Source organism: Haematobia irritans, chromosome 3 (assembly GCF_050003625.1).
Source record: "Haematobia irritans isolate KBUSLIRL chromosome 3, ASM5000362v1, whole genome shotgun sequence".
In the NCBI taxonomy this organism is placed as follows: domain Eukaryota; kingdom Metazoa; phylum Arthropoda; class Insecta; order Diptera; family Muscidae; genus Haematobia; species Haematobia irritans.
This window is the reverse complement of record NC_134399.1, coordinates 155,253,612-155,277,282: the sequence shown is the minus strand read 5'-3', so window position 1 is coordinate 155,277,282 and position 23,671 is coordinate 155,253,612. Positions and strand designations below refer to the sequence as shown.

At 31.5% G+C, this 23,671-nt stretch overlaps 2 long non-coding RNA genes across 2 annotated transcripts; one reads left to right on the top strand and one right to left on the bottom strand.

The window, feature by feature from the left end:
* The first annotated feature begins 6,663 nt into the window (after nt 1-6,663).
* LOC142231538 (uncharacterized) lies at nt 6,664-7,303 on the top strand. The gene is made up of 3 exons (XR_012720820.1): nt 6,664-6,883; nt 6,969-7,067; nt 7,142-7,303. It is a non-coding gene; the product is annotated as an uncharacterized LOC142231538 (long non-coding RNA).
* Nucleotides 7,304-18,954: 11,651 nt separating this feature from the next.
* Nucleotides 18,955-19,553, bottom strand: LOC142232058 (uncharacterized). Its single transcript, XR_012721001.1, has 3 exons — nt 19,455-19,553; nt 19,298-19,396; nt 18,955-19,193 (listed from the first exon to the last, which is right to left on the bottom strand). It is a non-coding gene; the product is annotated as an uncharacterized LOC142232058 (long non-coding RNA).
* Nucleotides 19,554-23,671: the final 4,118 nt, after the last annotated feature.

Below are 23,671 nucleotides of genomic sequence, written 5' to 3'. Positions count from 1 at the left end.
AAAATATTATCGTGGGGCCAAATGTTAATAATGTGTATCTTTACATACAAAAAATTGTAAATAACTAAGGTTTGATAATTCTGAAAATTGCATCAAAATTAATGAAGCCATGTTCAAAGTTGTAAGCTTTTCCTATCTTGACTATGCCCAGAAAAAAAGTGCACAACCATGGAAGAAAATGTAGGTTTATTTTACACGGACGAAAAATACTGTTTTTCATATGTTTGGGTGTAAAAATTATATGTTTGGAACACAAATTTTTAAACGCAAGCATATAATGTTCATAAACTAGCATAATATGTTTGGGACATATATGTTAATATGTTAGAACATATTATGTTTGGGACATAAAATGTTTGTATATTACAAACATTTTATGTCCCAAACATATATATTAATTTAAACACAAATCAAACGTATATTAATTTAGAAATAGACTATAAACATATATGTGTTTAGAAAGAGAGGCATAAAGTGTATGCTGGAAGTAAAATAATTAAAGTAACCAATTGGCGTCTTAAAAACATATATACACAAAGAAAATTTCATTAAAGATTGGAAAAATACTATGTGCAAATATAAACAAGTATAAATTTACAAATTTGGAGTAAACATATACATCTTGTGATATAAGACCGCCAAAAATTGTATATGCTTAAGTAAAAAGATTAAAATGAGTATTCGGAGAGAAAATTCATTCGGAACCAAGAGAAAAGACATTAAAAACAGCATGAGTTTTGTTTATCATTTTCGCATTACAGGCACTTTTTTTTGTTTCGTCAAAACAAATCAGAACGTACACTGAAAAAACAGTGAACCCACCAGGAAGAAAACTTTCGGTTAATTTTAGAAAATTTTGAATATTTGTAGAAAATTTTAACTAAACAGTATTACAAACGTTGGCATCACGCCGATGTCATAAAAATAAGTAAATATTTTTCGACAAATACAAGAAAATTTATTAGGCATAACCAGGGCTGTGGAGCCGGAGTCGGAGTCTTGGAGTCGGAGTCTGAAGATTTTGCTGGAGTCGGAGTCGTAAAAATGTTGCTCGACTCCGACTCCGGCTAAACCAAATTTTTTAAAACACTTCACATTTTTGTAACTAAGCAAGTTTTTACGCAAATTAGTTTCCATTGCGTTATTCATTCTATCAATGTACAGCATGATTGTAAATGAAAATCAACTTCCAATTTCGGCTATATTTTTATGTTTCCTAGAATGTTAGACTAGCGGATGGGCTGGATCGATCCATTTTAATGCCCATATCAATTTATTTGAAATATTTCGAACAATCGAAATTAGTTTTTTTTTTTAATTTTATTTTAAGGCCATATACATATGTGGAATATTGACAGAAAATTTTTGCAAAGTTGTTTTTTATAGAAAATTTTGTCAAAATGTTATTTCTATAAAAAGTGTTGTCAAAATTTTATTTCTATAGCAAATTTTCTCAAAATTTTATTTCTATGAAAAATTTATTCAAAATTTTATTACTATAGAAATATTTTTTTCTATAGAAAATTTAGTCAAAGTTTTATTTCTATAGAAAATTGAGTTAAAATTTTGTTTCTATAGAATATTTGGCAAAATTGTATTTCTATAGAAAATTTTGAAAATTTTGTTTGTTACACAAAAATTTTTTCAAAATTTTATTTCTACTGATAATTTTTTTTCTATAAAAATTTAAGTCAAAATTTTATTTCTATAGAAAATTTAGTAAAAATTTTGTTTCTGTAGAATATTTGCAGAATTTTATTTACTACACAACAATTTTTCTAAAATTGTATTTTTATTGATAATTTTTTTTCAAAATTTTATTTCTATAAGAAAAAATTGTCAAATTTTTTTACTGATTTTTTTTTACTGATGCTCACTGGTACTCACTGCTATAAAATGTATTCAAAATTTTATTACTATAGAAATATTTATATAAAATTTATTGAAAATTGTATTTCTATAGAAAATGTATATTACATGTTAGCCTGATACCGAAACAGGCAATTGACGTCCAAATGCATTATATCTAATTATACAATTATTTTTCGAGCTTTATGGACAGATATAGATTAAGGAACATGGTTAATAGAGCCATTGAAAAGAAAACGCCAGATACCAATCTATACACGCCTGGACTGTACATGTTTTGGTTCGGGCGAATGAACCTTTCCACAGCCTTTAGTATAGATCTGGCTGGGAGAGATAACTCAATTTTGGGCCCTTTATGCTAACTCCTTATGGAGAAAACATTTGGGAAATTTCCTCTTACAAATTGAATCATCTTTTCTCCCACAAGAGAAAAATAATTGTATAATTAGATATAATGCATTTGGACGTCAATTGCCTGTTTCGGTATCAGGCTAACATGTAATATAATAAGCAACGATGAGCCCGTCGTAAAACTAGGAAAAACACGACTAATGTACGCGTTAGAATTGTTGTTGTATCCTGGAAACCAGTTTCTGTTAATTGTCATATGTTGTAGTTGACTGTAGAAACAATAAGCATTGTTCGACTGTTCACCACTTAGGTGAATTCTAACAAATTAGCTTTCTAAAAATAAATTTCGTGTTGTTGCATTACTATGTAACAAAACGAAATAAAAATAAGATTAAGGGACTTGTGAGTTATATGAAAAGATGATGTACAGTGGGAGAAAAGATGATTCAATTTGTAAGAGGAAATTTCCCAAATGTTTTCTCCATAAGGAGTTAGCATAAAGGGCCCAAAATTGAGTTATCTCTCCCAGCCAGATCTATACTAAAGGCTGTGGAAAGGTTCATTCGCCCGAACCGAAACATGTACAGTCCAGGCGTGTATAGATTGGTATCTGGCGTTTTCTTTTCAATGGCTCTATTAACCATGTTCCTTAATCTATATCTGTCCATAAAGCTCGAAAAATAATTGTATAATTAGATATAGAAAATGTAGTCAAAATTTTGTTTCTATAGAATATTTTGCAAATTTTATCTCTATAGAAAATTTAGCAAAATTTGGTTTGCTACACAATTTTTTTTAACTGTATTTCTATTGTTAATTTTTTCAAACTTTTATTTCTAAAAAAATTTTGCCAAATTTTATTTCTATAAAAATTTTATTTCTATATATTTGGTCAATTTGATTTCTATACAAAATTTTGCGAAAATTTTATTTCTATAGAAAATTTAGTCAACATTTTGTTTCTGTAGAAAATTTTATTTCTATATAAAATTTTGCAAAATTTTATTTACTAGACAAAATTTTTTCCAAAATTTTATGCTCACTGATACTCACTGCTAAGTCGAAAACTTGTAGAAATGACTCAAAATTTCAAATTTTTCAATGAATGAATCATAAATGCATTTTTGCGAAATTGTCTAAACAATTATAAATATTTCCCAAATATTGCCCGAGATTTTGTAGAAGCCTGATTTGAGATTTTATAAAAATGTAGACCTAAATACAAGGTTGTGCAGAGTATATTATAATCGGCTCGCCCGACTTTAGACTTTCCTTACATTTTTATTTTTTGTTAAAATTGTGTTACGTCCCATAACGTTAGATGTAAATTTTAAGTACATAGATTTTGTAGAAGTATATACAATTTTGTCTAAATCGATTCAGATTCAGATTCAAATTCATGCATATGGGAATATAAACCTTTATATAGCTCGCAACAAATTTAAAGGATTTGAGATAGTATCAATAATTTTGATCCACAAATACATATACTGTTGGTATCTTCTCATATTATGATGGGTATTTATATCATTATTTTATTAATTAAACGTTGCCCTAAATTTGAAATATAGAGTTCAATTGGCATCTAATGTGAAATTAAGACCTTTTTTTGCACACATAAACAAATACGATACTTTATATCGACCACTTACGGTACCCCCACAATAGAACTACAAATAAATGGTATTAAAATGAAATTTAGTTATATTACCCGGAGTCGACTCCGGAGTCGGAGTCGAGCTGATGAAAAATGCTGGAGTCGGAGTCGAGCAAAATTGGCTCGACTCCACAGCCCTGGGCATAACTAAGTTTTTTCACTTGTTAAAGTTTGAAGAAAAAACTTGGAGTTCAAAATTGCAAGAATGTCTTTAGTGACATACGAAGTTCACGATGGACGCATTTTTGGTAAAATTTACAAATTTAAAGAAATTCTGAACTTTTTTGTGGAAGACACTAATTTAGTTAATCTTGATGCTTCATTTGAGTATATTTTTTCCTCGGGTTTTGTTAATTTAACTAACGTACACAAAAAAGTATTAGAGTAAAGAAAACTTTCTCCAAACATAATATTTCTATGAACTAAAATAAAGTTAAATTGGCTTTAGTGAAATAGAGAGTTCACTTTTTTTTGAGTGTAGGACGAGTAAGTCAAAATATTCAAACAAAGGTAATTAAAGGAATCTTCATAAAAACTAACGAAAGGGCACTATACACTGAAAAATAGCATGCCCGGTTCCAAAGATTGTGTCTCTATTTTAAAAATGTTGGTATTGATTCCGAGCCAATGAAGCCGAGAATTCAAGTAAGGATACTTTTAAGACACAATTCTCTTTTAAATGTGGATTTTGTGTATTTGACTCTATGAAGCAAATTTTATTTTTTCGCTTTTTCAGCTTTTTCATATGCTATAAAAAGTCCGTTAAAAACAAGACAGTAGAAATTATGCTATGTTTCAAGTAAAAACGTCTTTAAAATAAAGTGTTGAAAAACATGTCCTATTTCTTAACGATTTTTGCTTTGTAGTCAAGATGCAAAAATGCAACAAATTTAAAGACAATTTCATTAGTTTTAAAGATTTTTTTCTGAATTATTAAAGTCAAGTTGACCTTAGTTCAAAATTTTTTTCTTTCATGTTATGATACCCATTTTCAAGTCAAATCACTTAATTATAAGGACAACACGACTTCATTGAAAAGTTTATCGACTTTTGAACATGGAAAAAACTTTATATTAGAGAAATGCGTCGTCTAATCTAAGCAAAATTTGTATTCTTATTTTAAGGACATGAAATCTTTGGCCACACGACAATATTTTTTTCAGTGTACTCTTTTTAGAGTGTTACAGTAAAATGAAAACATTGGGAAACAGTGAAAAATTAAACAGTAAGATCTATAAAAACAAAGTTTAGTTCCTCTTTATTAATAAGAAGTCCAAGAGGAGTTGACGGATCCTTTCGAAAATAAAAGCGAACATTGAGTTTGAGTTTTGCCACTAAAATTATTTCTCATTTTAACGGCAAAACTCGCATCGGTAAAACCAGAATAACATTATAACTTTTTTAGGCAAATTGTATTATAACTTCACAGAAAAAAAGTGTCTTATAAATTTAAGGACCATTTTGACTTCCACATAGTTCAACAAATTTACTGTAATATAGTTCATTTTTCGTAACCACAACGAAAATTAACTTAGCTAAAGCAAAACTTATAAAAATTCAGTAAATGTTTTTTAGTTCACTAACTACGAAATGGGAAGGATTTTTCCTTAAATAAATTTCCAACACAGTAGTTAATGCATCGTTGATTCTATTATAAAAATACATGGGCAATATAAAAATCTTACTACGAAATGTGGACAATTTACTAAGACAAAATTTTGTATGGAAAAAAAATTTTGTAGTAAAAATTAACTTAACGACATTACCGATTCGTACGATGACTACCTACAGATTATTTCCCTTTTTATTATATGTTGGAGTGTTTTTACTCACATTGAAAATTTTAGTTGAAATAGAATAAAAATTAGTTAATATAATCCTTGACAGGTGTATATAATTTTTATAGATTCCTCATAGATTTGGTATATATTTTACCTTAACTTATAGATAGAATTCCTACTAATCAATAAACGTGCTACTGGAAAATGTGAGTGCATCATGCGAGGGAGTTTTTAGAGACATTTTGTGTATATCTCGTATGATTGTTCGTGTTTGTTATTGAGTCATTTATGCTGTTGTTGGTTGTTTTGATTCTAGAGACAATGGAATGTTCCTTGTGTGTTGTTGGTATCTTTTGTGGTGAGAGTTGTTTTTTTGCAATAGCAAGATCAGAAAGGGAACGTGTGTGTGTGTGGAGTTGTTTTTCTTTACGGCAGGTATGTATCCCTTATGACTATTTGTGTCTTTCAGTTTTATTGTTGCATTCAGTTATGTTGATGCATTTATGAAGTGCACACGTGGATTTAATTTTGCAAAATTGTACGTGCGGTATTGGTGTTTATTAATGAAAATACATTTATTTCGAAACATTTTAGAAACTGAGAAGTGAATGATGTGATGTTAGAGGAATCAAAAACGCTTTTTATTGATAAAAAAAACAAATAACAGATTAAGGAACTGTATATTTCTGTTAATATGTTAGTTTAAAATTAGTGCGGATTTTAAATTGATTTACATAAAAAATATACAACATGAGTGGTAATAGGATGATTTATATTTACTCTACATCTGGATCACAGGTTGAGAAGCAACCATTTTTTTGAATCTATATTTTTTATGTTACAGCAATTCCTACAGGTGAGTACTAAGTTCGAGTTTAGCCGCTAAAATTAAAAATAAATCACTAAGAAAAGTATAAAATTATACGTCTTCGATACAAATTTAAATATAACTTGATGGAGAATAGCCCAAATCAAGTTGTTTATAAAGATTATTTTTTATAATGGATTATTAAAGAAAACTTATCATGGAAATTGCAATTTTAGCCGCTAAACTCGAACTTAATATCCACCTTAAATACTAAATGCTATACTGACAAGTGGAAATTATGTCTAATTTTATAATATTTTTTATTTCAATTATATTCTGAGAATAATTTCAATAACGTCCCATTTGTCCATGGATATGATTCCAATAATGTACCTACTGGATGGATTTTTCAATGTGGTAAGTTTTTCTGTAAACGGTATTTTGTCCGTTTTTAATAAAACCAAAATTTCAATTTATTAAAAATTATTTTTTTCACTTGCAGGTAGACAGGTCTCGTAATGGTAATTTTTTGAATATTCTTACTGTTTAATACTAATTAAGCTGATATCCTTATTGGCTCTAGGAAATACTCTTGAAAACCGTAAGTTAAAGATCAATATGAACGATAGAATTAATTAATTAATAATATTTTTCTTATATTTTGTATAACTTCAGATGCCTCTAAGCCAAATCCGCCCAACAAAAGTTAGCCAAAATCGATGAAATTGGACAATTCAATTGAATATAGCAACTTATGCCACATATATCTTTCATATGGATAGAAAACATGGACATTTAAATTAATTAGTTTAGTCCTAATAACATAGAATATTACTCTTTTGAAAAAGCAATTACTAACTACCGACAAGTAAATGCGTCCAACGTACTAATAAAAATATTTCCTTTATTGTATATCATAAACCATAGTTTTGTGTAATATAATAATAATTCTTTGAAATAAAATACTGGTGGTTATAGAAAATTGACTTGTTTTGTACGAAAAATTTCTTAGTTGTATACAGGCTTTTTGTACTTTTGATTCCTCAATTTCTCTACTTTTTTGAAAATTATACCGACAAACAGTTTATTTCAAACCAATTTCTTAATACATGTTTCCCAAAAAATTGTTAATTTTTCCGGATAGCAGGAATATTTTGAATGAGTTTAACTATATTCTTCCCACAGCATAGTAATAATGAACTAAAATACGATGTAATAAATGAACTAATTTATAAGAAAATCATGAACTTATCTAGATGAAAAAAATCTTTGGCGCCAAATCATGGTCAATCTTACTATGGGTTAGTTCATTTTTCATAAAAAATAGTAAACTTTTTTTTCGGTGTTGGTGGGGAATGATCCAAAGCAACAATTGAATAAGTTTATTTTCTTTAGAATAAATTATTAAAGAGAGCAAACAATTGTTCACACCTAAATAAATTTATGTGTTGGTTGTAAAATTATTGTTTCGAATTTAAATATAATGTGCTTTTGAATGGTTATCGTTAACTTTAGGATTCGATGGAAAAATATTTCTATATTAAGAGTTTTTTTGAATTTCTTCGAAAATTTCAAACTTGTGTACAAAACCCTTTTTTGTTACAAATTTTTTATTTTTGCAATAAAAAATAATATATGATTTGAAATCAGTCCATTTCGTTTATACCAAGCACTGTTCTTTTCTGAATTTAAGTCTTTTATAAGACACACTTTACAGTTTCGTAGTAAAAAGTTAATATAGTAGTATGTAATGTTGAACACCTTTTCGGGATATTCCGAACGTATTTGGAATATACGTAAAAAAATATATGTAAAAAAAAAATACAAAAAATGGTGTCGGTCGAAGCAGGGATCGAACCCAGGACCCTTTGCATGCAAGGCGGACGTACCAACCACTGCTCCACGTCGCCAACAAATGTATGTTTAACAATGTTATGTTGTTAAACAATGTTATGTTTGCATCGGCTCGTGGGCGCCGCAAGCTATGCTATATAAATATGACTTATAACGATAATTATCTCTTGATGACCATAACAGCTACGTAGCCCAGTGGTTAGTGTGCTGGCTTACAAACTATGTGGTCCGCTGTTCGAATCCCCGTCCGGCAAAAGGTAAAATTTAAAAAATTATAAAATTTAATAATTTCTTCTACAATGTTTGTATTACAGAAAAAGGTGCTAAGAACTAAAAAAATTATGGAAGTGAGAAAAATGTGGCAGAAAAAAAAAAATAGAGCACAATCTTCTTTGGGAGAAAATTCTTCTAAGCATATAATACTTTTGGATTCAAAATGTTTCCAAACATATTATATGTTCACATAATAACATATAGTTTTTTGGAAGACAACATTATTGAATTTGGATGGAAAAATACATAACGTTTGGAACTTAGACTAACCAAACATATTATATTGTTTAGACCAATATGCTTTCAAACATATTATATATTGGAAGAAATCAAATATATAGATGTTTGGGCAATACCCAAAAATTTATATGCTTGAAACAAAATGTGTTTGGGAGTATATGTTTCAGAAGCGATTTTTTTTTGAGGGCGTAGAAAAATTTAACAAAACTATTTTACTGATTGCAACAAGATACAAATAGGTTAATAATTTGTTGTCAAATTAAGGAAAATTTATTAAAAATAATAAATTGTTGTCTGTTGCTTAAGAAAATGTAATATTTGGAACGACAAATTTTGGACTTAAAAATTATTAAAATATCTCTAAAGCTATATGAAGTTGAAGACAGATGCAATTTTAGAAAAATTTATTCAATTGATAAACGTTTGAATGCAAATTAAGTAAACTTTACCCATTTTAGTAAATTGTGAAATATTTTCCAATTTAGTAAAATTGTGTAGGGTGAGTGCAATAAATGTAGATACCCATTTGTTTTTCGATAGCTAATTTTTTTGCTTTTCTCCGACGCGGCTAAGAATTTACCACATTCATTTTACTAATGTTAGTCATCCACGCAACTATGAGCTAAAAATAAGAACCCCATAATTTCGGATATATTTGCGAATTTAAAAAAAAAACACATTAAGCCCGAATTCATAAAATTTGCAGGTAATGTGGTATACCATAATGTAGATTTTTTTTTTGTAAAAAAATCCCAATTGCATACCTTTTATGCTTATTTAGTACTCGTCAGTTATTTACATTCGAAAATTAATAAATTGAAAATATACCTTCACACAAAACGAAATGATTAAGAACCACAAAAAAAAAAAAACAAAACAATCGAACATGGGTAAATGTGAATTCTTTCAACTGGCACAAAGAAAGAGTTGCAAAAATCAAACTGATCTTTGATTGCTTCATTCAGCTTGGTTTAGTTAACATATTCCTATGTTGTTAGATAGAGAAAAAAGCTACTATACCACTTTACCAGCCTGTACCACATTTGCTGCACTCACCCTACTTCATTTGTAATAAAGTTTTTTATCAGTTTTGGTTCATGTAATAAAAGTAAGTCGCAAAAATTAACTTAAGTCAACATAGTTTCATAAACTTAAATCGGCTATAAAAATATCGTTTGCTTTTTTGGGCTATAGCTAAAAATCGTTCAAAAATAAGAGATGTCTTCAAAAATTTTTTTTAAGATATTTTTACTTGAAACTTTGCGTAATTATGCTCTTAACATAATTATGTGAATGAGGCTGTTATAAATTAGTGCATATGTTTGCTACATCCACAAGGAAACGGGATAGATACATAATATCATTGGCAATATTGCTCTAGGCTGGCCCCAGATCTAGCCATGTTTGTCTGTCTTGAACAAATTTTTGTAAAAGTATCTTTTTTTGTCCAATCGATTTTAAATTTGGCACATATGAAAGGTAACACTTTCGATTTGGTAAGAAATCGCTTGAAATTTAGATATAGCTCCCACACTGAAAAAACAGCGAACCCACCAGGAATGAACATTTTAGTTAATTAAAAAAAGTGCTTCGTCCCATTCTTATTGCACTTAAGTGTGATCCTACCAGTACAGAACAATTTTGATAATTTTAGAAAATTTGGGTTAATTTTAAAATTTTAAATATAACGTCGATAACACAAAAATAAGTAAATATTTTTCGACAAATTCAAAAACATTTATTAGACATAACTATCTTTGTTTCGTTTGCAAATGTCGTAGTAGAAAGCAAAAATTGGAGTTCAAAATTGCAAAAAATGTCTTCAGCGCCATACAAAGTTCAAAATAAGAGCAAAATATTCAAACTCTCAACTCTCAAATACGAATATAGTAAATTTTTATTTGTGTATAATTTTCGCCTTTTTGAAGTTAATTTAACTAACGTATGCAAAAAATTATTAAAGTCAAGATAATTTTTGAATATTGGAGAAATTTGAACTAAAACCTAATAATTTCCACAAACTAGAGTTAAATTCACTTTAGTACCCTGGAATATTCACTTGTGTTGAGTACGTACGTTTTTTAAAAATCATTACAGTTTTCATTTCTAAGAAGTAATAAACACAACCAAAATGATAATGAGGACGTACATTTTTATATTAAAAACAAGTAAGTAAGACTATATCATACCCTAAATCACACTTTGTCAGAAATTCAAAAGTAGTAGCTCCTGCAGAAAATACTTCACATTAAAAGTTTGTCTAAAATTTCGTTCCGGAAAAAAATTGTTTTTCGATGGGTGTATTTTTTATTGTTAAGTACTTATGTCCAACAAACGGAAACGGAATCATTTTATATGATTTCTTATTCTATTGTGAGAGACACAAAAATATAAGAATACTTAGTTGCAATTATTTTAATATCTTCCCCACATGGAGTGCAAAATATACAATTTATATCAATTTCTTTACAATTTCAAGAGTTTGAAGAGATATAAAGGATTAAAATTGTAAAAATTACCATTTCTTACTTAGAAAAACATTCTATTTGTGTGTTTCAACAAACTTTCATGCCAACCAACCCAATTTCCTTTCTTTAAATCAACACACAAATCATTGTTCTATGTTGAAAGTTAATCAAAAAATCTTTATTTGCCAAAGCCAAGGCAAGCATATGCAGCAAAGTTAGTTGGCTTGCATTTGTGATAAAAATGAAATTTAATTTAACAAAATGACCACTAAATTGCAATTGATGTGTGGAGATCGAAGGCAAACAAAGGCTGCCGTTGAAGTAGCCAACATAAAAACCTTTTGTAATGCTTTTATACCCTCCACAGTAGGATGGTGGTATACTAAATTTGTCATTCCGTATGTAACACATCGAAATATTGGTCTCAGACCCCATAAAGTATATATTCTGGGTCGTTGTGAAATTCCGAGTCGATGTGGCGATGTGTGTCCATCTGTCCTGCTGTTCGTCCATATGTGGATATCACCTTATCCTGATCACTGTAGCCTCTTGGAAGGGCAAATTTCATCCGTTCTCGTTGAAATTTTGTACGTGGTGTAAGTATACGTCCTCTAACACCCATGCAAAAATTTTTCCATAATTATATATAGCTCATATATAAACCGAACCCGAAATTTGACTATCAAAGCCTCTTGAAAGAGCAAATATCATACGATCCAGTTGAAATTTGGCACTCTCGTAACCATTCATAATTATTTATGGACTCCTCTACATATAACTATCAATAACTAAAGAGGCATATATAGGTTTTTAGGTTCTGCCTTTATTTTATCTATAATAGAATCCGTAGATTCTTTTATATGTTAAATGTTAAATAGGTTCAATATACCTCGCCATCGGTAACTGTTACCACAACCCAAGTAATTCGATTGTGGGTGACAGTCTTTAGTCGAAATTTCTACGCAATCCATGGTGAAGGGTACATAAGATTCGGCCTGGCCCTACTGCTCGTTTTTTCGCTTTTTGGACGAACATTTTTTTTTGGTTATACCAAAATGGAATGTTCTCTATTAATGGGAGAGCAGATTCTTTTATTTTTCTGGCTGTAGTGGTAGTGCAGGTGGTGATGGTAACAATGGCATTCCTATAGAAGTTGGTAACGGTACTTGTGCCGGTAGGAAACGGAAGTGAGACAAAGCTGTTCATACTGAATGTATTCGCTTTGACGATATAGGCACACACAAACTCTATCTCCACACATACGCGCACACTTTGAGAAACCCACAAAAGCTCCAACGATTGCAACAAATCAAACATTCTTGAAAAGCCATCAGAATGGTAAAAACCACAGGAAAGCAAATATAACCGCTATTTACAGCGCTTGCTAGGGATGTGTGTCTTAAAATGTATTGAAGTGGAGAAAATTGGGAATAGTTAGATAACAGGTTGGCTGATAAGTCCCCGGTCTAACAAAGAAAAACACATTTTTTGTTAAAATTCGTTTTTATTATTCAACAAAGTTCCCTTCAAGAGCGATACAACGACCTTCCAATTTTTTGATACCATTTTGGTAGTACTCCTTCGGTTTTGCCGCAAAATAGACCTCAGTTTCGGCGATCACCTCTTCATTGCAGCCAAATTTTTTCCCTGCAAGCATTCTTTTGAGGTCTGAGAACAAGAAAAAGTCGCTGGGGGCCAGATCTGGAGAATACGGTGGGTGGGGAAGCAATTCGAAGCCCAATTCATGCATTTTTGCCATCGTTCTCAATGACTTGTGGCACGGTGTGTTGTCTTGGTGGAACAACACTTTTTTCCTCTTCATATGGGGCCGTTTTGCCGCGATTTCGACCTTCAAACGCTCCAATAATGCCATATAATAGTCACTGTTAATGGTTTTTCCCTTCTCACGATAATCGATAAAAATTATTCCATGCGCATCCCAAAAAACAGAGGCCATTACTTTGCCAGCGGACTTTTGAGTCTTTCCACGCTTCGGAGACGGTTCACCGGTCGCTGTCCACTCAGCCGACTGTCGATTGGACTCAGGAGTCTAGTGATGGAGCCATGTTTCATCCATTGTCACATATCGACGAAAAAACTCGGGTGTATTAACTCGGGAGTTAACAGCTGCAAACACCGATCAGAATCATCAACACGTTGTTGTTTTTGGTCAAATGTGAGCTCGCGCGGCACCCATTTTGCACAGAGCTTCCGCATATCCAAATATTGATGAATGATATGACCAACATGTTCCTTTGATATCTTTAAGGCCTCTGCTATCTCGATCAACTTCATTTTACAGTCATTCAAAATCATTTTGTGGATTTTTTTGATGTTTTCGTCGGTAACCACCTCTTTCGCGCGTCCACTGCGTTCACCGTCCTCCGTGCTCATATCACCATGCTTGAATTTTGCATACCAATCAATTATTGTTGATTTGCCTGGGGCAGAGTCCGGAAACTCATTATCAAGCCAAGTTTTTGCTTCCACCGTATTTTTTTATTTCAGAAAACAGTATTTTATCAAAACACGAAATTCATTTTTTCCATTTTTTTTCACAATAACAAAAGTTGCTTCACAAAAGACGCTTTTTCTCACAAACTAATTGACTTACAGACGTCAAATTTTGACACGAATCATTTGAAGGTTGGTACTATATAAAAATAATATGCATTTAATACTAGGTTAGGTTAGGTTAGGTTATGTGGCAGCCCGATGTATCAGGCTCACTTAGACTATTCAGGCCATTGTGATATCACAGTGGTGAACTTCTCTCTTATCACTGAGTGCTGCCCGATTCCATGTTAAGCTAAGGGACCTCCTTTTTATAGTCGAGTCCGGACGGCGTTCCACATTCCAGTGAAACCACTTAGAGAAGCTTTGAAACCCTCTGAAATGTCACCAGTATTACTGAGGTGGGATAATCCACCGCTGAAAAACTGTTTGGTGTTCGGCCGTAGCAGGAATCGAACCCACGATCTTGTGTATGCAAGGCGGGCATGCTAACCATTGCACCACGGTGGCTCCCGCATTTAATACTAGCGACGCCATCTATGTGTCAGACCGGGGACTTATCAGCCAACCTGTTATGTATTCTCCATACCTCTTTAACGGTCCTAGAATACCTCTAGATTTCCAACTTCAGGCAAATTTGATAAAAACTACGGATTCTAGAATCCCAAGAAGTAAAATCGGTAGATCGGTCTATATGGGGGCTATATCAAAACATGGTCCGATAATCACCATTTTGGGTACACCTCTTTCCGGACCCAGAATACCTCCAGATTTCCAATTTCAAGCAATTTGGATAAAAACTACGGATTCTAGAAACCGAAGAAGTAAAATCGGGAGATTGGTCTATATGGGGGCTATATCAAAACATGGTCCGATAATCACCATTTTCGGTACACCTCTTTGTGGTCCTGGAATACCTCTAGATTTCCAATTTCAGGCAAATTATATTAGAAAACGATGGTTTCTATAAGCCCATGACCCCAAATCGGGGGATCGGTTTATATGGGAGCTATATCAAAACCTGGACCGCTATAGCCCATCTTTGAACTTGGCCTGCGTGCAGACAAAAGACAAAAGATTCTGTGCTAAATTTCAGGACGATAGTTCCATTATTGAAGACTGCAGCGTGATTACAACAGACAGACAGACGGCCAGACGGACATGCTTATATCGTCTTAGAATTTCTCCCTGATCAAGAATATATATACTTTATATAATCGGAAATCGATATTTCGATGTGTTGCAAACGGAATGTCAAACTTATTATACCCCCTTCACCATTCTATGGTGGTGGGTATAACAAGTATGTAAAGTCTAAAGTTGGGCGGGGCCGACTGCACCACTTTGTAGATATATATTTTTGATACCATCTTAAGTTATCAAATTTGTTAAACGGTTATGTTCTAATATACATACATATATTTAAATCTGACCCGATTTAGGCAAAATTTGTTTATGGTGTTTTCTTTTCTGAAAAAAGTGCTTTGCCTTCATTTTGTCTGTACAGAATGCGCATTTTTAAAATGTTACCAGAAACCTAAAAAAATGCTATCATTTCAGCGGGCAGAAAAGAATTCAAAGAAGGAAACAGGGCAATCGCAGCACTCTCGTTTGTTGGCAGTGCTGAAAATGCCCGTAATTTGCCTCTATGCGTGGCGCTATTTTCACAACAGAATTCGAAGCCTTTTCGCACTTTTGCCTGTTTTTTTTAGAAAAGAACCTAAAAAGTACATTTTCCGGGCAATATGCAAAAAAAGTGCGCATTTTATACAAGAAAAGAAAACGCCATTAGACTTCTACAAAATATCTAGACTTAAAATTTAAGTCGGCTAATGCCCTGGAGTTAAAAGCACAACGCAAATGTCTATTTACGATTTATCGGTCAATACTCGTAGATATGTTTTAGAAGTATAGGAAAATTTCAGCCATTATTTTTCCATTTACAAGTGGCGATTTTATCGGTATTTTGGTCATTTTTGTCCAAAATGGAAAAACATATATATGGGAGCTATATCTAAATCTGAACTGATTTCAACTAAATTTGGCATGCATAGTAAGAATGTTAATTTTACTTCTTGTCCAAAGTTTGAAGAAAATCGAAGTTAAAATTTGGTCTCTGTGGTCAAATGAATGTAAATCGGGCGAAAGATATATATCGGAGCTATATCTTATTATGAACCGATTTCAATCCAAATTGGTATGTATATCCAGAACGTTAATTCTACTCCCTCTACAAAGTTTCAAGTACATCGGATTACAATTTTGACTTCTGTGGTCATAACAGGTTGGCTGATAAGTCCCCGGTCTGACACATAGATGGCGTCGCTAGTATTAAATGCATATTATTTTTATATAGTACCAACCTTCAAATGATTTGTGTCAAAATTTGACGTCTGTAAGTCAATTAGTTTGTGAGATAGAGCGTCTTTTGTGAAGCAACTTTTGTTATTGTGAAAAAAAATGGAAAAATGGAATTTCGTGTTTTGATAAAATACTGTTTTCTGAAGGGAAAAAATACGGTGGAAGCAAAAACTTGGCTTGATAATGAGTTTCCGGACTCTGCCCCCAGGGAAATCAACTATAATTGATTGGTATGCAAAATTCAAGCGTGGTGAAATGAGCACGGAGGACGGTGAACGCAGTGGACGCCCGAAGGAGGTGGTTACCGACGAAAACATAAAAAAAATTACAAAATGATTTTGAATGACCGTAAAATGAAGTTGATCGAGATAGCAGAGGCCTTAAAGATATCAAAGGTACGTGTTGGTCATATCATTCATCAATATTTGGATATGCGGAAACTCTGTGCAAAATGGGTGCCGCGCGAGCTCACATTTGACCAAAAACAACAACGTGTTGATGATTCTGAGCGGTGTTTGCAGCTGTTAGCTCATAATAGACCCGAGTTTTTCCGTCGATATGTGACAATGGATGAAACATGACTCCATCACTACCCTCCTGAGTCCAATCGATAGTCGGCTGAGTGGACAGCGACCGGTGTACCGTCTCCGAAGCGTGGAAAGACTCAAAAGTCCGCCAGCAAAGTAATGGACTCTGTTTTTTGGGATGCGCATGGAATAATTTTTATCGATTATCGTGAGAAGGGAAAAACCATCAACAGTGACTATCATATGGCGTTATTGGAGCGTTTGAAGGTCGAAATCGCGGCAAAACGGCCCCATATGAAGAAGAAAAAAGTTTTGTTCCACCAAGACAACGCACCGTGCCACAAGTCATTGAGAACGATGGCAAAAATTCATGAATTGGGCTTCGAATAGCTTCCTCACCCACCATATTCTCCAGATCTGGCCCCCAGCGATTTTTCTTGTTCTCAGACCTCAAAAGGATGCTCGCAGGGAAAAAATTTGGCTGCAATGAAGAGGTGATCGCTGAAACTGAGGCCTATTTTGAGGCAAAACCGAAGAAGTACCACAAAAATGGTACCAAAAAATTGGAAGGTCGTTATAATCATTGTGAACTATGTTGAATAATAAAAACGAATTTTGACAAAAAAAATGTGGTTTTCTTTGTTAGACCGCACGCTCACAAAAAATCGCTTCTGTAACATATACTCCCAAACATATTTTGCTTCAAGCATATATATTTTTGGGTATTGCCCAAACATTTATATGTTTGATCTCTTCCAATATATAATATGTTTGAAAGCATATTGGTCTAAACAATATATGTTTGGGTAGTCTAAGTTCCAAACATTTTGTATTTTTGCATCCAAATTCAATAATGTTGTCTTCCAAAAAACAATATGTTATTATGTGAACATATAATATGTTTGGAAGCATTTTGCACCCAAAAATATTATATGCTTAAAAAAAATTCTCCCAAACAATATTGTGCTCAAAATTTTTTTATTTATTTATATATTTACAATCATAATGAATTATGAAAATAAACAGGCCTGAATGCTCAAAATTTTGTTTCTGCCTAATTGTATATTCCCCCACATCTTTCTCACTTCCACGAGATTTTTTAGTTCTTAGCACCTTTTTCTGTAATACATTGTAGAAGAAATTATTCAATTTTATGATTTTTTTTATTTTAAATTTACCTTTTGCCGGACGGGGATTCGAACAGCGGACCACACAGTTTGTAAGAATCAAAGAAGTAGCTGATCAATTGCCCAAGGAAAAATAAAATGTTAATTTTGTAATAACAAGCAACAACCACCAACTTAGTTCAATATCGCTCCCTGTTAAATAGCGCTCCAAGCTACTAAACACATATATGTTTATAGGCTATTTCTAAATTAATATATGTTTGCATCCAAGCATATTATATTTACAAACATTTTATGTCCCAAACATAATATGTTCTAACATATCAACATATATGTCCCAAACATGTTACGCTAGTTTATGAACATTATATGCTTGCACTCAAAAATATTGTGTTTAAAAATTTGTGTTCCAAACATATAATGTTTATAGCCAAACATATGAAAAACAGTCTTTTTCATCCGTGCGGGGACTTATCAGCCAACCTGTTATGAATGAAAATTGGTCAAAAGATATATATTGAAGCTATATCTAAATCTGAACCGATTTCAACCACATTTATCATGTAAAATTTTGGCCTCTGAGGCCATATAAGGCAAATCGGACGAAAGATATATATGGGAGCTAAATCTAAAGCGATTTGAACCAAATTTGTCATGCACAGTTAGATTATTATTTCTACTCCCTGTTCAAGTAAATCGAAGTACAAAATTCGCCTCCATGGTCATACTAGTGCACAGAGAATACAGATTGGTTGTGATAACCGAATTTATTGCCAACCTCCTTTTGGCAGTTGCACCAACTATCAGTTGGCAGTTGTGTCACCCGACAAATTCGGTCGACTCAATCGAATTATGGGAACTCCAACTAATACTATATATGGAGTTGGTTGTATCAGACGATGGAATTTTTCGTTGTTCCCTTCATTTGGTTGTGTCACCCATCCCCAATTACAAATTAATTTCATTTAAATTTTATTTTTTTTATTTGGTTTAAATACGTTTAAATATTTGTATTAAAGATGTATAGCTAAATACAATGTATGATAACAATTAATGTCCTTAAAATGTTTTGGCGGTTGGGCAAACAAAATTTGATACACATTCCATTATGACCTTCAGTTGAAAGTCGACTTTTTTAAATATTAAAATGCATAAAAATTGACCCGTATTACTAGTTTTTGCATATAAGTTATTTTTGGTCGCTATAAGTTATTTTGGTCTGTGCCTACAGACACGTTTGGACAAGCAAGCCAATTTTGAAACCACAAGTGATGAACTTCTTCTTATTGCTGAGTGCGTCCCGATAGTGTGTTAGGCATTATGAAAAATAATCTGGCCCATGGCCCTTTGTATCCACTTGGGTCTGTTGTACAACGTTGACATATTGGATTATTGTTTAAAAATAAATCAAATAAGATTAGTTAGATTTTGGTGCACTCATTTTTATATAAACAGTTCAGAACCTACCAATTTATTCACAATGACATCTCTGTGAGGTTCCAAGTACACAAAGCATCCTGGAGATATGTCATTAAATCCGATTGGGGTACGTATGATTTTTATGCCCTATAATATACCCAACATAAATGATCCACTCCTATATCGTTACGTATCTTTTACTTACGTCCTCAAAATAATGCTTTGAACAACATTGTGGATGCCACTTTGTAGCGCTTTAAAAATCGTCATTTGTTACGTTTAATTGAAAAACAAACAAAAAAATATCTTCTTTGAGAACCAAGTAATTAACAAAAATTGAAGTGACATTTAAAAATATTTCAAATAGGATTCGGTTGTGAATACTGTATGTCAGTTCTGATTGCTAGATGGCAGTTACGAAATTTATTTAAAGTTGGTTGTGCCAACAGAATTCGAAACAAATGCTTCAAAATATATAGATTTTGTTGCTTCAACCATTAGTCTTGTATCACAAACGAAATTCTATTGAAATGATTGCCAAATTATAGTAAGCATGAAAAGACGATTGCATTAAAGAAAATAGGTTGACACACCTAATATATAATTCTAAATGTAGAATTTTCATTATCAGAACCGATTTCCAACCAAATTGTTCTCTGTGTGTGTAAATCGGGTGAAACCTATATATGGGAGCTATATCTAAATCTGATCCGATTTCAACCAAATTTGACATAAGCAGTTAGGATGTTAATTATATACCCTGTACTAAATTTCAAGTAAATCGGAGTAAACAATTGGCTTCTGTGGTCATGTGAGTGTAAATCGGGCGAATGCTACGAGTATGTATATGTGGGAGCTATATCACATAAATCGAAGTAAAACTCTACCTTCTGGATTCCTATAAATGCATATCGGGTGAAAGATATATATATGTGAGCTATACCTAAATCTCAACCGATTTCTTCCAAAATCAATAGGGTTTTATTCTGATGTAAAACACATTCTTGTGTCAAATTTGAACTCGATTGGATTAAAACTGCGACCTTGACTTTGATCACAAAAATATGTTCACAAACAGACGGACATGGTGAGATCGACTCTGGGGCCCACCCTGAGTATTATTGCCAAAGACACCATGTGTCTATCTCGTCCCCATCTGGGTGTTGGAAACATATGCACTAACTTATAACACCCTGGTCCAGAGTGTTGCGCAGGGTATACAAAATATAATTTTACCAACAAGTAAAAAAATTAACAACTTTGGGTTAAAATGTACTCATATATTTTTAGGTTTTTATTTCTTCCGCCACCGTTGTTCAATGTTTACTATGCCCGCCTGCATACAAAGGGTCATGAGTTCAATCACAGTTTATACCGAATACCAAAAAAGTTTTTCAGCAGTGAATTAACCCACTCAGTAATGATGGTGACATTGCTGAATGTTCCAAAGCTGCTCTAAGTGGTTAGGATTTCGGAGGTCCCTTGTCATTCTCTAAGTGAGTCTAAAAAACAAAGGGAAGACACTAACCTAACTAAGCTAATGCTGGCACAACAAAATACCAAAGTGTTTAATTCGCAAGATCACATTTTGAAGATTTCATCGTCCACTTTATGAAATGTAATCCCTATTTGTACTGGACTTCCCTGTATTCCATGACATATTTGAGTTTGCTGGTACCTTACGATTTACTCTCACCTAAATGAAGTTATAAACAGTAAATAGTGACAGGAAAAAGACGACTAGTCTACACATTTAGAAATTTCATTCACAAATTTGTAAAAGTCACATAAAATCATAGAACAACAGGCTATCGTAGTAGTATATGGACTGCCTGTATGCAGCGAATAAAAACTGAGCCCTAATGACCGAAGTCCAGTTGTAAAATGCAGTCGAATGGTAGGTTCTATGCTTCACATGGTTATTTTTAATAACGAGTTTGGGTGGCACCTTATGAAATAGCCCTTTGAGTTTGAGGACCTGTGGTTTTCTTATTTAGGCTTTTTACCCACACACAGAGATACGCGAATGCACATACACACACTAGGCAGACAGAGTGTCTGCAATGTAACCGCATTTATAAATGGCCAATACACCACAATACGAGAATGGAAAATATGAGGGCATCATCATAATGTCTATGTTCGGTGATGATCATCAAAATCCTGGCAATTGCAAATTGGTGAGATGCGAACCAAAACTCTGGCATCGAAAGTTATAGCCAGCCACACACACACTGAGTTTCCTATCCCGGCTGCATTGTCAAGTATTTTGTTATTGTTGTTTTGGTTTTATGAGTAAGTGAGTGTGTATTTGAATGTGTATGGCGTGAGTAAATCAAGCGGATATGCGAACATTTTGGCCAAATAAAACAGTTCAAAAAACCACAAAGTTCGAATGAGGTTCAACCTGGTGAGCTCTTTTCATATGAGTCATTTTATCGATGGCTGGAAAGCTGGGTAGTTGACACGATACAAAATGCAAATATCATACAAAACAAAAAAAAAAACAAAATAAGTATATATGGCTAATTGTTCGACCAGGCCGCATATCATGTACCCTCCTTTTTCGGATCATTTCCATTGCTTTAGAAGTTGTGTCTGGAAAGTTCATTTGTATGAAGAAATTTAAAAAAAAAAACTAAAAAACTAAATTTTTTAACCAATTAACATTTTTAATTTACCAACATTTTTAAATTTTTATTTTCTTTTTATCTTTCATAATTTGAAACATATTTTTTTCCGACTAGGGGTTGAACTAGCGTTTGTTGGCACCATAACTAATGCTTAGCACCACGGTTGCCACAGTTGGTAGAATCTACCAAAAATGGTAGGCTTTTTTACTGTTTGGTGGAAATAAGATTTTGACAACATTTTCTATAGAAATAAAATTTTGACAAAATTTTCTATAAAAAAAATTTGACAAAATTTTCTATAGATATAAGATTTTGACAACATTTTATATAGAAATAAGGTTTTGACAACATTTTCTATAGAAATAAAATTTTGACAAAATTATCTATAGAAATAAAATTTTGACAAAATTTTCTATAGAAATAAAATTTTGACAAAATTTTCTATAGAAATAAAATTTTGACAAAATTTTCTATAAAAATTAAATTTTGATAAAATTTTCTATAGAAATAAGATTTTGACAACATATTCCATAGGAATAAAATTTTGACAAAATTTTCTTTAGAAATAAAATTTTGACAAAATTTTCTATAGAAATAAAATTTTGACAAAATTTTCTTTAGAAATAAATTTTGACAAAATTTTCTATAGAAATACATTTTAAAAAAATTTTCTATAGAAATAAAAGTTTTGATAAAATTTTCTGTAGAAATAAAATTTTGACAAAATTTTCTATAGAAATAAAATTTTGACAAAATTTTCTATAGAAATATAATTTTGAAAAAAATTTCTATAGGAACAAAAGTTTTTATAAAATTTTCTATAGAAATAAAATTTTGATAAAATTTTCTATAAAAATAAAAGTTTTGATAAAATTTTCTATAGAAATAAATGTTAAAACAATTTTCTATAGAAATAAAATTTTAACAAAATTTTCTATAGAAATAAAATTGTGACAAAATTTTCTATAGATATAAATTTTGACAAAATTAGAAATAAAACTTTTGATTAAATTTTCTACAGAAATACAATTTTAAAAAAATTTCTATAGAAATACAATTTTGACAAAATTTTCTATAAAAATAAATATCATGTACCCTCCTTTTTCATGTACCCTCCTTTTTCGGATCATTTCCATTGCTTTAGAAGTTGTGTCTGGAAAGTTCATTTTTACGAAGAAATTAAAAAAAAAAACTAAATTTTTTAACCAATTAACATTTTTAATTTACCAACATTTTTACATTTTTATTTTCTTATTATCTTTCATAATTTGAAACCTATTTTTTTCCGACTAGGGGTTGAACTAGCGTTTGTTGGCACCATAACTAATGCTTAGCACCACGGTTGCCACACACACATTTTCTATAGAAATAAAATTTTGACAAAATTTTCTATAAAAATAAATTTTGACAAACTTTTCTATAGAAATAAAATTTTAACAAAATTTTTTATAGAAATAAATTTTGACAAAATTTTCTATAGAAATAAAAGTTTTGACAAAACTTTCTATAGAAATAAAAGTTTTGACAAAATTTTCTATAGAAGTAAATTTTGACAAAATTTTCTATAGAAATAAAAGTTTTAACAAAATTGGTATAGAAATAAAGTTTTGAAAATTTTTTCTAGAGAAAAAAATTTTGACAAAATTTTCTATATAAATAAAATTTTTGCAAAATTTTCTATAGAAATAAAATTTTGACAAAATTTTCTATAAAAATAAATTTTGACAAACTTTTCTATAGAAATAAAATTTTAACAAAATTTTTTATAGAAATAAATTTTGACAAAATT